This window comes from Adiantum capillus-veneris, chromosome 6 (genome assembly GCF_014529385.1).
Source record: "Adiantum capillus-veneris isolate H3 chromosome 6, ASM1452938v2, whole genome shotgun sequence".
Classification (NCBI taxonomy): Eukaryota; Viridiplantae; Streptophyta; class Polypodiopsida; order Polypodiales; family Pteridaceae; genus Adiantum; species Adiantum capillus-veneris.
Genome location: NC_140936.1, coordinates 78,785,514 through 78,802,472, shown reverse-complemented (window position 1 = coordinate 78,802,472; position 16,959 = coordinate 78,785,514).

The window sequence follows — 16,959 nt, the reverse complement described above, 5'->3', positions numbered from 1 at the left end:
CCAAGTCCACTTGGTATCTACCTAAATCAAATCTTGTCTGATGAGGCGAGTAATCTCAATCCATGTGAGGGACAAGAGGGTGCATCCAATGAGTATTGGAAGGGGGGTAGTATGTCCATACAAAATCCATGTAGCTAAAACCATGGTGTGATCTGTGCACACCAACAAGATGTGTCTCCTTATGAGGCAAGCTATCAAGAAGACTTCAAATCTAAGCAATCACATCTATCTTTCGTGAGATCCCAAATAGTGTGCATCTATCAAGAAGACTTCAAATCTAAGCAAGCACATATATATTTGGAGCGATCCCAAATACTATACATAAAAAAGACGGATTTGGTAAGTCTCTTTATGTGTGTCTCCCTGTCAGGCAAGCTATCAAGAAGACTCCAAATCTAGGCAAGCATATCTATCTTTGGCGAGATCCCAAATACTGTGCATAAAAGAGATGGATCTTGTAAGTGCCTCTATGACTGGTGGGGGAGCAGCAAGCTCTGCAGGAATAATCTTGTGCGATACAGAGGCCTTGGCCCTAATCATCCAGGAAATTCATAGGCCTCTCCATACATCTACATCCATCAATATTGCCAGCTTGGCTATGATGGTCCAATGAGAAGAGAGGGTGGGAGGAGATAACAAAAGTCCCCAAGTCCACCAACTTCAAAGAATGTCTTTGCTACTATGTGATCACCACATGTTTTGAAGAACTATATTTTTCATTGCCTCTTTCACTGATAAATGAATGGGTCCAAGAAATTAATCTCATTTTATTTTCAACAAACCCATGCTAATACTCTTTGGTTATAGTCTTTCTTTGAAAAAACTCGCTCGGCTTTGTGTTCGCTCGGAAGGTGCGATTCCTCCATGAGACGTTGTATACCTTGGCTGATGCACATCTTCAAACCATGAAGTAGTATGTCGTACTCTGCTTCATTGTTGCTAGTTGAACCTCATAGATTGACCTTCTCTTTCATGACCACCTCTCCAGTTGGGTTGAGCAACACTAGCCCTCCCCCTGCTTTTCCTGTGGCTTGTCGGAAATCTCCATCAAAGGACAAGATAAAATCATCAAAAATACTTTTTGTTGGTGACAATGGTAGGGTCTTTACTTCAGGCAGCTTAATCTCCTTCTCATGTACCCTATTAGTGAGAATCCCTGCCAATTGTGCACGCACACTATCTTCTACCTTGAAAGAGTATTGGAACTCTTGCAACTCCATGGTCCACTTTGATATCCTAGTACTAAGGTTCATTTGAGATGACACCCAAGGGAAAAAAAAAATTTCACTGAGAAATAGAAAAGGTCTTGGTAGCAACAAGTAGGATCTAAACTTTCTCACCACAAATATGAGAGCAAGCATCATGAGTTCTGCTTCTATGTAGCCTCTCTCCAAAGCATTCATGACCCTACTAGCAAAGTAGATGGGTCACATCCTGGTACTGTGGGGGTCTTTTCGTAGCAAAATTGCACCAAATTTTTTCTTCCCAACTAGAGCTAACAAAGAATGTGTACTCCAAAAAAGTAGGCATGAGTGTTGGTAGCTTTGATAGAATGACTTTAATGTTACAAACCATGAAAATTCAACTTGTTGTGTCAATTTTTGCAAGGGGTGAAGTAACTCTGAGGCTAACTAAATGAAGCGTGCCATATACTTCACCTTTTAATGGATGAGATGACCTCCTTAGTGGGTAGAGGGTCCCTTTTTACCCTACGACATCATTCCAAGATGAATGACTAATCCATTTAGGGCTTGGGAGACTTAGCTGCCACAAGCATGTCTACTTTTTAGTCCATATCATAGTTCCAAAGTAGAGTGACAATTTCTACTTGGTGTTTGAGAGACTTTGTCAACACAAACATGATTCTAAGCATGCATACTACTTAAATTTGTGCACAAGAAAAAGAGAATTAGTCTTATAAGACAAAAACATTGATCATTTAAAAGAACCATGTACATTTTCTCACTCTAATGTAGCATTGTAAGCATTGACAAGGTTCGTACTATCCTTGACCTGTATTCCTTGCATCCATCTAGCATCTTTAAAAGGATAATTTTTGAACTTAATAAGATATCATCGGATAATATTACCATGCCGTAATGCACTTTTTTCTCATGTCGAAGGATAGCTTCGGGTTGTGACACCTCTTCTTGGTCTTTGATTTCTGGGGGGTCTTCAATAATTGGTTCATTTGGTGGATCTCCTTTGTAGGTCTTGAGTACGCTCACATAAAAAGCATTGTGTATGAGCCAATGGTTGGGAAACTTTAGTTGATAAGCCATGTCATTGATTGGCTTCAAGATATGAAAAGAACCATAGTATCTTTTTGCTAGTTTAGCATAATACTTTTGATGGCCCGTAGGATTTTTTCCCATCGTTTGCCTTAATCGAGCCTTGGGAAACTTTAGTAAGACCCAATCATTTTCTTTGAACGTTAAGGCCCTTCTATGCTTATCAGCAACAACTTTTTGCCTTTGTTGAGAGATGGATATAGCCTCCTTAATCTTTTGGAAAGATTCTTGTAGGTCATGGCTATACTCATCAGTAGCGAAGATCTTCCCAAGTACCTTAAGTTGCAAGGGACTTTTAGATCTTCCCTCCATGATCTCAAAAGGCGCATTTCCTATATTAGTATGGACAATATCATTGTACGCACATTCTACAAGGGGTTAGTACTTTTCCCATTGTGAGCGTTGATCTACTTCTGTAACATAAGTATTAGTAGATAGAGAATCATAAGATTGGCTATCTCACTTTGGCCATCCGTTTGTGGGTGATAAGACAAAGAGAAATTCAATCTTGTACCTAGATTTTCAAAGAGACCTTGCCAGAAATTACTTGTCATTTTGGGATCTCTATCTGACATGATGGATGTTGGCAATCCATGGTGTTTGAAAATCTGGGATATGAAGAGGTTTGCCATTTGGTGTGCCTTAATAGTCTTTTTGACAGGAATAAAGTGTGCTTGCTTGCTAAACCTGTTGGCTATTGTCTATATTCCCATATTCCCATGGATAGAATTGGTAATCCAAAGATAAGTTCCATGGATATACTCTCCCATTGTGAATTAGAGATTGGCAATGACTGGAGCAATTGCGATTGCTTCCCTCTACCATATTTGGTTTTTTGGCATACCACACATTTGGAAACATACTCTTGTATGTCTACTTTCATGGTAGGCCAATAGAAGTATGTCTCTACTCCTTGAAGAGTATGTTGAATGCCTCTATGCCCCGCATAGGGAGGAGCGGGGGATTCATACATGACTTTCTCACGAAGGGAGTGGGTAACACATTGCCTATTGCCATGGAGAAGATAACCATCCTGCAAGGTGAATGGTTCTTCTTTCTTCCCTAGTGCAAGGGCTGACATTATGTCTTTAAAAGGTCAGTAGCATACTCATCTATTATAGAGGATAGATCATTGTGAGTTGCTATAGACACCACATTGACTCTTGGTTGTCGTGAAAGTGCATCGGCCACTTACATATGCTTATCATCAATGTGAGAAATATGAAGATAAAATTGCGCAAGAAAATTTTCCCACCTCATTTGTTTGTCAGAGAGCTTGCGGAATAAGTGTTGAAAGCTCAGGAATGGTTTTAATTGAGCCCTATGAATCAAAATTCTTGTATGGAAAGTGCAATCAACAAGTGCAACTACAGTGAACCCCAAGCAGTCGTGTAGACATCCATGGCCCATTTGCAGCACTGTGTACCCATCATAGAATGCATCGAAAATAAGCACACGTGGGGAAAAACAATCCCATTACATAGGGACAGCGGTAGCAATAAATGGGGAATCTAATGCTCGTGTGCAACAGTAATGCATAGGGAGTAAGCATACAATGTGCACAACAACACGCATGTGGACAAAACTACAAAGTAAATGGGAAAGCGAACACACATTCAATCATCACCTGATTGCAAGAAAGTCCTTGATGGCAAGGGAAACAAATGAAATATGACACATGTTGAACGCCCAAAATTTCACAACCTTCACCCATAGTGCTCTAAGGCCTTTAATAGGGTACTTGAGACTTTGGTGGTCCGTTCGCAGAATAAATGGAGTCTCCAATATATAGTTCTTCCATGTGTCTAGGGCATGAAGAACAACTAAAAGCTCTTTTTTGTATATGCCCAAGATCAAGTTCATCGGCATTGATCCTTTGGCTCTCATATGCTATGGCATGCCCTTCTTAAAGCAAGACTGCTCCAAGGCAATAACCACAAGCATCACATTGGACCTCAAATGGCTTTGAGAGATCCAAAAGCATAAGGACTGGTTGGGAGGTAAGCTTCTCTTTAAGCTCGTCAAAAGAATTTTACTTTTTAGCAGTCAATGAGTACTTAGCGTTCTTCTTTGTTAAGTCATGTAATGGTCCTGCTATTGAGAGAATTTTTCTATGAAGCGTCTATAGTATGCACACATACCATAAAGCTTTGTAGCTCATGTAGATTCCTGGGATTAGGCCATAATTTTGTTACCTCCAACTTTGATGGATCCATATGTTGGAATTGCCTTGGGAAGAGTTTTGGGCATTGTTCTTCCCCTTTGCTTCATTTCAATCTTTGTTTTCCATGGGCTTGGCATTCCTTTTAGCCCCTTGTTGGAAATTGATGCATGAAGCAACCATAGTGTGGAGGATTACTTCGCTAATGGAACCAGGCGGTTGGGAGTTGATATACTTGGCCATTTCTTCGCTGATAGAACCAAGCCGTTGGGAGTTGACATACTCGACCATTTCTTCAAATAATCTCGTAGAGAATTGTTGCTTTTGCTCGACGAAGTCTATCTTTTGAAAGACGGTAGCCTTGATATGTAAATCCCTAAACTTGTCCACATATTTGTGGATAGACTCATTGAAGAGCAGCTTCAAACTCCGCCATTCGGTAAGCACTTTGTCCTTTGCATTGCTTGCAAGGAACTGCTGCATGGAAACTCATAGAGTTTTCCATGTCTTTGGGGCTTCGTTGTTGGCATGAAGGCTAGTCCACCATTGACAAGCAGATTTCTGGAAGTGCATAGCTACATGGTGTCGCTTGGAGGACTCTGTGAAGCCCTCGTCTCCAAAGGTTGCATCAAATTGTTGGATGAAGGCCAATACTTTGTCAGTAGCACCAAAGGTGCCATCATAGGTAAGAAAAGAGATACTCTTTCCTCCCTCTTTGAATTTCTTGAGCTTTTCGACCTTCTCCATGCAGGGTAGGATTTACAATGTCCTCTCCTCTTGTATTCTCTAGGAGAATAGATGTTTCTTTAGCCGGAAGAGGAGGAAGATAAGGAAGAAGGAGAAGAGGGTGACCTCTTTCTTGCCTTTTTCTTCCTTTGTTTCCTCTCTTCCCTTTTGGAGTGACAAGGAGAAGGACTATGGGTTGACGGTTTCCTCTTGGGAGGAGTTGGCAATCGTCTAGACCGCCGTCTTCATGGAGCCACATCTTCAAAGGATCTTAGTGATTCACTTTTTTCTCGTTCTTTGGATTCCTCCTCTCTTATGGGAGAGAGTCTTCTTCTAGGAGTCTCATCAAGAGGCCTCCTAAGCTCTCTCTCCTCTTGGAGAGGAAGGGAAATTCCATAAGCACGAAGTTGTTTATTAACTTTGGCTTGCAAAGCAGGCTTGCCTATAGCTTGTTGCAACCTAGTAACAAGATAATTAACAAACATGGTGGCATCATCATTAGCACCTTCATGTGCAAAATCAAATTTATCGATATTTTATTCTACTCTCTTGAGCCATGCTAATTAAACTTATGTATAAATTACTTTGTGCTTTGGTACCCTCAAAAACCCTAGTCGCTACGCTTCTTTACATTTGAAAATTAGTTCTCAAGCAACCACACCCGTGGTTTAGAGATTGTTAATTGCAAAGACTATTGGAGAGGGTCTAATATTACTCGGTTGATTATGGTTCCTCTCGAGCTTGCTAGTAGCTCAGTAATGGTTAAGCCAACAGTGTACCTCGAACTAAGTCCTTTTCAACCAAGATAATAGATCCATGTCCCACTTACCCTATTGCAATGAACAGATCCAAGCTTTCATGGAAAACTTAAGGACCTCTCTTCTTAAATAAGAAAAGAGAAACCAATAGCTCTGATACCAATGTAATGTAAATGGCCTATGAACTTTGAGAATAGCGAAATTAAGAGAACTAGAGTGAGCATTTTTATGAGACTACTTTGAGAACATAGAGGGTGAACTTAATCAGCGGTAGCAACATAACCATTATACTTAATTAACTTGGCATGAAAAACACTTTTGCAAGAGAGATAATTAGAGAACATGACAACAGTTGAGGACCAGTTTTATGTGGAGCTGGTCCCCCCTCCAATATAATTTTGTATATAGATTCTCACATAAAGAGAGACTTGGTACAATACAATCTTTGTGTTCCTTGTGACCTAGGTGATGCAATGAATATGGAAACCTTCATGCATCACGAGCATACCATAAACTTTGTAAAAGCATTAACCATCCCCAGCCTCAGTCCCAAGGCCTCAAACACCTTCAAAGGTGCAGAGAGCTAGCCGAGAATAAGGGTAGGGAAGACGAAGAAGAAGTAACATATGAGAAAGAAATAGTTCCTCACTTATCATCACTCTTGTGACATAGCATAGCATAATAGCATAACAAATGAGCCCACACTTCACTTAGAGTATTTAATTGATAAGTATTTCAAGCCTATGATGCCAAAATTGCAAAAAGTTGAAAAAATTCATCAGTTGTAAATAATCGCGATTATTTACTTTCGTTGCAAATTTTTGCTTGGACTTTATGATTTTGATCTTTACATGCTTTTATGCATCTATGCATGTTCAAAAATTGATTTGAAGTAAATTGGACTCAATTTGTCAGCAATTTAGACTGAAGGACATTTTGAAGTGGAATCTGCCAAATTTTCTAACTTTGGCACTCTATTCACTTAACAGGAGCAATGCAAGCTGCAAAAAAGGCCAAGAAGAGGGTCACTAAAAAAGAGAAGCTGCAAGAGCTGCCACCATACCAACTGGACCCCAGTTCAGTAAAGACAACCAAGGCAACATATCTATCCAAAGAACAGCTTGAAGAAAACAACACCATAGTTTTTACAGGCAGATTTAAAAGTGAAGAAGGACATCAAGTAGAACTACAACTGTTTCCAAAAGAGGTCTATGATGTCCCGACAAAGCCTGAAACAAAATAAATTAACAAAAGGCTTGGACTCAGAGAATTTTACGACTACGAGCCATGTGGTGTAAACTTTCAATGCAGATTCTGAGCCGACAGATGAAGTTTTGACAAAGGAAATCATTGGCTATGATGACTTCACATACAAAGATCATCTAATGTGTTGAGTAACACTCTATGTGCTGGGGACACGTTTGCTATAAATCTAGATGCTTCAATCAAAACCGAGGATGTGGATTTCTACTTCGTCAAGTGTGTTGCAACAAAGAAAAAGGTGGAGAAGGGGTACATTGATGAATGGAGAAATGTAATTGATAGAGGCTCATATGTTGTGCAAGGACTATATTACAAGAAATTGGATACATACACCTTCAAGCTAGACCACAAGCAGCCCATCATCTACCTACTTTCACATCTAATGTGATGTATCAAAATACCTATGTAGCACATTCAAGGAGAAGGTAGGTGTACACAACTACCCTAGAAAGCTATGAAGCAATCTGTAATAGCATGCCCTTTAGCTTTTAAGTTTTAACCATTGGATTTTCAATATACTTCTTACTACAAATAATGTAGTTTTATCATAAAGTTGGTTTTGTGTCTCTTGTGTAGACTGTGTATACATGGCTTTGGCGTTTATCACAACCAGCAATAAATAACTTCATTGTATGTTGGTCACAACTACCTTTATTATCAGCAAATTGGGTAAGCCAACTAGCTTATTGCTTAACATTACTAGCTTATTAAGTGTGAAAAGAAACACTCAGTATGCTACCATTGCATTTGTATAATGCATATACGATCAAAAACTATGCCAATAGTGCACAAGGTATGGTCCCAAAAAATACAATAGTACAAAATTTGATCCTTATCATCTGAAATAAAAGTCAAAATAAATATGAACATTGAAAAGGCAATCTCATCACAATATTACAACTTTCCATCATAGTACATAATTTTACAAGTATACAAAGAGTCTCCTAGTCTTGAAAATGCTTGTGGTGCCTAGGGTGCTTGTACTTATAGTACCCAATGTGCTTGTTCTCCTGTCTTTGCTAAGCCTCTAGTTTGTGCATTTTCCTTTCTACTTCAACTTTTTGTTGCTTCTCTAATATTCCCCTCTCATGCCTTTCACCTTCTTCGTTAGCCCTCCTTTGTCTCGAAGGGTTCTCTGCCCTCCAATCGGCCTCAATATCGCTTGCTCACAAATCTAATTCTAGCTTGCTCTCAGGATTACATCAGAAAACAAGTTTGGGCAAGTATCAAGCCCATTGTCAATTGTATATGTTGGTTAGTCCTCCGATTGTAGCCATAGAAATAGCCAGGGAGCCAAATTGTCTGCTAAGAACTATTGTCGTTGTTCAACAGTCTGCTCCTCTAACTTGGGAATAATAAGCCAACTTCCTTCAAGGTTTTGGAGCACTTTGTACTTACCATAATCAATAATCAGAGTGTTTTTGGGCCCAAACTACATTATGCCCCTCCAAAACATGCTCAAGTTCTTGAAGAATAAATGCTTATTACATATCTACCAAGGCTTGCCACTACAATGCTTTGAATATTGTATCTAATACTGCATTTACTTTATGTTGTCACGGTTGGTGCTCCATATGTACACATAGAAATTTGGAGGGACCAATCCAAAAATTGGTGGATGTCTTTGCGACAAAATACATACCACCTATCTTGCATACAATACTTTATCATTTCCCCTACATATTAAAGGGGAACTTCACCAAGATTTGACTCTACAACTTGAACCAGCACACCATTTAAATCAAGAACCAGAGTGCACTTCTCATTAGCCAAGAGCGTGGGCACCCATATTGGGTCCAACGACGGATACCACTGGGCAAAAATAACTTCCCAAGAGGGATGAAGAAAATTCAAGTACTTGTCAATTTTCTTACGGTGCTTGAGGTAGATATCTAGGTGCTTCTCAATCTCATCTTTTTCTATTCTTAGCTATCTCACCTTGACAATACACTTTACTGGTATCTTTTTCAATGCAATGGAAACATTCATATCATGCAAGGCAATTAACTATAGATTCTCTTTCCCTGCAACACAGTAAAGGTATTGAGTGAAGACATTATAAAGGACAAGAAAAAACTACTAAACTATTGCACAGAGACATAATTATGCCAAAAATATTTTCTCCCTTATAAATACTTGGATCATTCCATAAGATGTGCATCTTGCTAGCACTACAATATTTGGGCACGACAAAGAATAGGTTTATCATAGTTTCTTGCAAGCATGTGAGTGAATGGCTTTCTCTTTACATTTGGTAAGGTTGGTTGTGTCATCCTAGGTGCTCTTAGGGAAAAACAAGTGTCATCTCTAGGAAATTTTGGACTCTATTTGAGGCCACCTTTCCTCTTCAACTTCACTTTGTTTACAAAACTCAAAATAGGGTTGTCATCACACTGGCATCTTGCACATACTACTTGCTATTAGTTCTCATAGCTTCCATTCAAAATGAGGGCATTGTAAATAGAAATTCTTCCTAGATTTTTTGGCTATATACAACTAGAAAATGATGGCAAGATTTACCTCTATACACTTAACATTGCTATACTTGCTATTAGTTCTCATAGCTTCCATTTAAAATGAGGGCATTGTAAATAGAAATTCTTCCTAGATTTTTTGTCTATATACGGCTAGAAAATGATGGCAAGATTTACCTCTATACACTCAACATTGCTATGCTTGCTTATAACGCTTGGGGTCCTTATAATTGATTTTCATTGGACTCTAAAGACCTTGTATCAAAACGACAGATATAGTTGTTGGTAAAATTGGTAAAAGTCATAATACGTGCCTAATGTAGGATGTAGGGTGATATCAATGTGATGTTCCACCAGGGTGTGGACCTCTTGGTGTTTGTACAATTTATATGAGCTTGCAATCCATGTGCTCATACCCTAACCACCCATCTTTTGAGCTTGTTAATGGATCAAATTTCTCAAAATGGTTGTTGGTCATCATGGTGATAGTAGCTATCAAGCAACCGAGATACAAGGGATTGGAGTCATTGGCTCCCATTATTAGCTGCATTTTAGAGGGCGAGTTTCCACAAGACTTCACAAAAACTTAGAAGAGGAGACTCATGAAGGCAAGTTCCTGTCTCTTCCTAGAAGAGCCTCTCTATCAAAGAGGGAAGGATCAATTGTGCAAAAGAGTACCAACTATCAAGGAAATTCTAGCCATTCTAAAAGGTATTCATGAAGAGGCATGTGGTGGTCATTTTTGCCAAGAGTTAACTGTGAAGAAGATTTTTCTTGCGGGGTATGTTTGGCCAAGCCTACATGTGGATGTCCAACATTGGTGTAAAAGTTGTCACAACTGCCAGGTAAATGGGAATAGAAGACTGGCATATGGTCCAAGGCAAATCATGCTTGGAGATGAACCCTTTGGAAAGTGGGGCATTGATGCTATGGGTCCTCTGCTTAGAACAAAAAATGGTAAACTCCACACTCTAATGGCTGTAGATTACATGACTAGGTGGGTAGAGGCTCAAAGTGTGGCAAGGGTAAATGGAAAAATAGTGAGTAGGTTTGTCTACACTAATATTTGTTGTAGATTTGACACATTGGAGATTGTTTTTGATAATGGTCCAGGGTCAGGAAGGGTTTACTCATGGGAGTTTGTGAAGAGCTTCACATTCTACATCTTCATAGGACACCCTACTAGCCACATTCAAATGATTTGGTGGAGAAGGCTAATGGTGTCATTGCAGGCATCATTAGAAAGATTGTGCAAAATAGAACAAAGTTGTGGGATGACTTCTTGGATGGTGCCTTGTGGGTGTATCAAACCACATATAGGGAAGCCACAGAGTTCACACCATTTCACTTTGTCTATGGTCAAGAGGCTTTAGAGCCATCGAGCTCAACATCCAACAATGTGGCTCCCCCGCGGCTCCACAATAGAGGGACGGGAGGAGATCAAGATGTGTGGGTGGATCGACTTCTTACTTTAGCTGAGCTTGAGTGGAAAAGAGAAGCAGATTACGAGTGCTACAAGAGGAAAGCTATGCAAGCAAATGAAAAGCTTAATAAGATGGTTAAGGACAAGGGTATCGAGGAAGGTGGGCTGGTGTTAAGGTATGAAAATTGACTTGACAATAGGTTTGATGCTAAATTCAATGCCAGATGGCAAGGTCCGTATGTGGTTAAACAATCTTTTAATTCAAGTTACTATCATCTCATGGATTTAGATGGTAAGGAGCATCTTAAGAAGGTGAATGGTTAACGATTAAAGCCCTACTTGAGTCGCACTCTACCAAAGGATCTGCAAGAGCATCATCAAGAAGCTATATCATCTTGTGAATCTTGTAGTTTGGTTTGTGTCTGTAGTTCAAGACAAGGTGAAGAAGAACTACAAAATGAAGACTTGTTTGAGGCACAAAACATCGCAAATAGCTTGGAACCACTCTCATTGGAAAAGATGCCTTATGATGGTACATGAATGTACAAATATCTTGGGGGAGGGCTAATGATAGCTATTTTTTGGCTATACAAAATTGCCAAAGTGAGCTACCTCACCCTATCAAAATCACCCAAACACTGTGGCTATCCCTACCATTTCATTGTACATAGACGTGTGTGAGTTAGGAGACTTTCCCCATATCTCCTTAAAACCCTCAGTTAGCTAGTCATTGGGCTAGTTGAACCAAAAAAATAGCTAAAAACAAAAAGATTAAAATATATTATGGCCCATTTGTGTGTAAATATTTCATTGTATATAGGGCCTAAATAGAGGGATTTTTATTATAATTATTTTGATACTTATTTAAATATTTCTACTTAGGTGTCCGTTATTTGCCTAAGTATGTATACTGACGTTACCACTTTTTTCTTACCAATGTACATACTCTTTATTATATAAATAAATATTTTCATGTGAGCCTCTGTAAATCTTGGTGTGAATCACTTTGAGCAAAAATCACAAAAATACCTTTCACCCAGTCATTCCCTTTTTCTAAATCACCATTTTCCTACATGCATTCTTCTTTCCTTCTTGTAAATATTTTTAAATCAATAAAACAAATGAGGGCCTCGTCATTTGATATCCTATATTTTCATATGTTTATTTTCTACATTTTATATTTATATACAGCTGACACTATTCTAAATTCCATGAATTCTTTATATACTAGTCTATATTTTTCCATCATATCCATATATCATATATGTGAATAATCCTAATCCATGAATATTTTCAAACCCTCAAGAATCTATTAGGTCATGCTCTCATGCAAGGAGGGTCTCACTCTTGGAGGATTATGCAAATCCAACAAAAGGGGGGCCACTGAAGACTTTTCTAGGAGGAAAAATAGACATTTTGGTGGGATTTTTGGAGTCCACCTCCACTTCAAATTTGAGGATGTGTCCACAATAAAAAAATTAGCTCACAATCTGAATAATTACCTCAAATTGTTTCATAATTTTTGGAGTTGCCATCGATGAAATTTTATATTTTTGGTGGGCACCAGTCTACCACACTTTTTCTCACAAGTCACCCTGGTCTTCTCTCACTTCCCTTCACACTTCCACACACTTTCACTCACACACACACACACACACACACACACACACATTCCTCTCCATCCCTCACTCAAACATGCACTTTCTATGGTTTTTCTCACCCTCTTCAGCATTAACCTCCCCTCTTACTTCCATAGCTCTCATATGAGCTCTACATGTACATACACCATCTCTATGCCTCTCTCTATTACCTTTAAATAACAAATTCTTTTATCTCTTCTCTATATACATACAATTCAGCATGTAAAACCTTGATTAATCTCTGCAAACTAAGGGATTCTCATCAAACAACATTGTCACTTTCATCATGGGGTTCAACCTTTGCGGTGACGATGTAAGAAGAAGAAGAAGAAGAAGAAGAAGAAGAAGAAGAGGATCGACAATCATTTTTGAGAACCTACCTTATCTTAAGACATGTGCATAGTAAAAACTCTCTCTCTCTCTCTCTCTCTCTCTCTCTCTCTCTCTCTCTCTCTCTCTCCTTCCTTAAAACTCTGCTTTCACCTTATCTACCATCAATAATGCTCTCTTTTGAGCCTACATCCATGACTCAAGCAGACAAAGAAGGTCCGCAATGTTTTGATATTCAAAAGAAATCCTACTCTTGATTTGATTAGTGTGTAAGTAAAGCTAACCTTAATGAGGGGTATCCAACCTATAAATAGGCCCCTCTCCTTCTTGTAAATCATCTTCAACATCTCACAAGCACCCCAATACTTTATACACGTAGAGAGATTTAGGTGTAGTCATCATCTTGTGAGCTTCACACTTAGTGTGAGAGAAGCTTTGATGCTACACATTGCAAAGTGATAGAGTGTGAGTGCCCTATCTCAAACCATTATTGTACATGCTCTTCTACTATCAACAATTGAGGTTTTGTTGCTTCAAAGACGTGTCTTGGTTCTAGAATTGTTGTCCTTTCACTTGTGCTGTGTGGTTTGGTGAATGCAAGGTGAGTCTTATCTTTTAAATTCTGTCATTTGAGCTTGTTTGAGAAGGTGGTTAGTGTGTTTTCATTGCCAAGTTTCTTGTTCATTGAGCGTCAGTACGACTTGGAAGAAAAAGAAAGTCAAGCAAGATTTGATCGCGAGAACAAAGCAAGAATGCAAGAGATGTTGCGACTCTTTTCTCAAGTGCAGGCACAGATGCAACAAAATTAGGAAAAGGAGATTCTCTCAGTCTCTACTTCTCCAAAGCATGATACACAGGATTTGCATGATTATGAGAAGCATGATGATTTGAATGACAATGATTTGCATGATGAGAAGCATGATGATTTCCAGGATGATCAAGATGTGATTTCTCACAAGCATGATGATTTGCATGATCAAGATGTGATTCCTCACAAGCATGATGAGTTGCATGAAGATGATGTGATTGTTCACAAGGATGATGTGTTAGTGGATGCTTTTTCTAGCGAAGCTAACCTTGTTGCACTAATTGTTGATTTAGTTTATGCAAGCTTTGTGATAGCGTGATAGTATACCACTTTACCTTGCAAGTTGTCAATCAAGTATTTGCACAAACTCCATTCCTCTCTCTCTTTATTCCCTTTGCTCTGACTCTCTCTTGCGACATTTGGTGCGTGTCTTGGTGTGAGATCCTTTGTGTGGGTTTTGTTGCACCTACTCTTGGTAGTGACAAATTCTCTCTTGTATCCTAGTTCGCATCCCACAACTAAGTGGTGCCCCTTCACTTGTTTGGATGTGGGTTTAATGTTGTTGTTTCTTGCATGTGGTTGCCCCAGCCCCAATTGAGTAGCACGGGAGCCTCGAGGGGTGTTTAGAAGTCGTCTCTCTTGTTGCCCGCCCCGGACCACCTCAATGTGAAAGCTTCATCTATAAAAGAAATGAAAAGGTGTCAACTAATCACTAGCTTGACATGGAATCTTTAGTTACTTGGAGTCAAATAATGTTTTGCTCATGACCAACCAAGTATTCTCTTTAGTCGTTCCACTATTTTGAAGAAAAGAGAAATTGTTGGCACATAATAAAGCGACCGCAGAGGCTCCTAATCTTCTTTTTTTAATAAGAGCATTGCTAAAAAACAACCAAGTGACTCCTAAATACAAGACCTATATTCACTTGGAGGTAAGAGAGTTGACTCAAAACCAACCCAACAAATCCTACAATCCTTCCATTGTCTATGTCCACATAGATATAAGAGCGTTGGATTAATAACAACTAAGTGAACCCTAGTACGACTACCCAAACTATAATATCGATCCTACTTGGAGGTAAGAGTGTCACCTTATAACAATCATGAGGTTTTATGTCAATGCCTTATATCTCCACATGGTGATAAGAACAATTGCTCATAACAACTAAGGGACCCTAAGTGCACGTTGTGCTATAATTCTAGACCTAGTTAGAAGTAAGGCCATATGCTCAAGCAACCTAATAGAATACATTATGAATATTTTATTATGTTTATTCTAATGCCTCTCGTTTAGATATTTAACATCTATGCACTAACTATGTATCTAGGAACTAGGAACTATGTAACAAGTGAATGGCCCAATGTGACTCCAGTATTTGTTTTGGCTTAAGGTGTTTATTTTACTTATCTTTCAAATCTTGGGTAGGGAAAATTTCTAAGGTGAATATAGAAGCACACTTAGCCCCCATTGTAATTATCATCAATTCATTGCCAAGGTTGGTTGGTCCAACAACATCTCTCTCTCTCTCTCTCTCTCTCTCTCTCTCTCTCTCTCTCTCTCTCTCTCTCTCTCTCGTATTCTCCCCATTGCTCTACGCCTATGCATCATCAACATGACATGGACTTTAGACACTTTGCAGCCTGTTGACCCCTATGTTTTCAGATGTTGGAACTACAAGGAGAGGACTTTGGTTGTACATCATAGAGCTATTTAAGATGTCGTTTGTTAGACTTGAGGCTCCAACGGTAGCGTCTTTAAATGCTACATCAGTATAGCCTAGTTTTGTAACATTTTTTTGATAATCCCATGTGAGGCATGAAAGTTGGGTTGCATTTTCTAAATGCAATCAACTTGAGCCCTAGGGGTTTGTTACCACATTGATCTCTAGCTATTTTGACAGTTTTGACCAACCTTTGAAAGTTTATTGACTAGCATCCAATTAGCGGCCTATAGTTGACCAAAGTTCTTAAGAAAAATACCAAATTATTTGGCTCAAGATTGTGAAGCCAAAAGCGGCAATGGGAAAAGCATGAACTCACAAGAGGAAAAAGGCATGTCAAGTTGGATAGAGATAACCATGATAATGATTTGTTAGAGAAGATTTGGATGGGACACGTTGGAGAGGGGGAATGGGGGAACAAATCTGGCACACAAACAAGGGCCTCCCTATAGCTTAGGGTATCCACAACACCCCTATCTTCTCAAAAACACCTGCCAAAAATACACTTTACTCTAGTAGACTACTGCCTACTCATTTTTCAATGCTTACACACTCCACAAGACCACAAACCAATGCACACATACTGCCCCAGTATGTCTCCACCCTTGCGCGCATGCGCGCACACACACACACACACACACACACACACACACACACACACACACACACACACACACAACAACCACTCAATCTCACTCTCTCACACAAAGCACCGCAGGTTTGTGAGGGGCACACACATCCACCATGCCAACACGGCAAGGAAACACAAGAGCATGAGAAAGAGAAGGGGGGAAGGAGAAATGACAACACAATTGGGCAATAGTGGCTTGATTACTCTTTAGAAGAAGGCACATACAAGGCTTGCACTGCCATCAAAATGGACATTTTGATGAGAAAATACAAAGGGGATTGACTGGCACACTCCTTTGCCAAAAAACTCCATTCTGTAGGCTTCAAATGACACTCAAAAAGCCCATTATTGATTTAAAAAATGGCTTTTATAGTAGGGGACCTTCAACTTTGGAAATTTCCCTCTAATTGGTCCATCTGGCATCTAAATTTGGCATCTTTGGGGGGAAGCCCCCTTGTTTGATCCGTTGTCTCCTCTTTGCACTTTTGAAAGGGGGTGCACTAGTGATGTCGCTAGTGCCCCTAGGCATTTCTTATTTTTTATTATTATTTATTTTTCTTCATCTCTCTCTCTCTCTCTCTCTCTCTCTCTCTCTCTCTCTCTCTCTCTCTACTTATCCCACTTGCTTTGTCTTTGATTTTGGCTTTGATCGCTCACTTAATCTGGCCCTTCAATTTGCCTCGGATTCTCCCTCTTCGGAGTTTGCCTTGGGAGGCCATTTAGTCCAGCCCTTG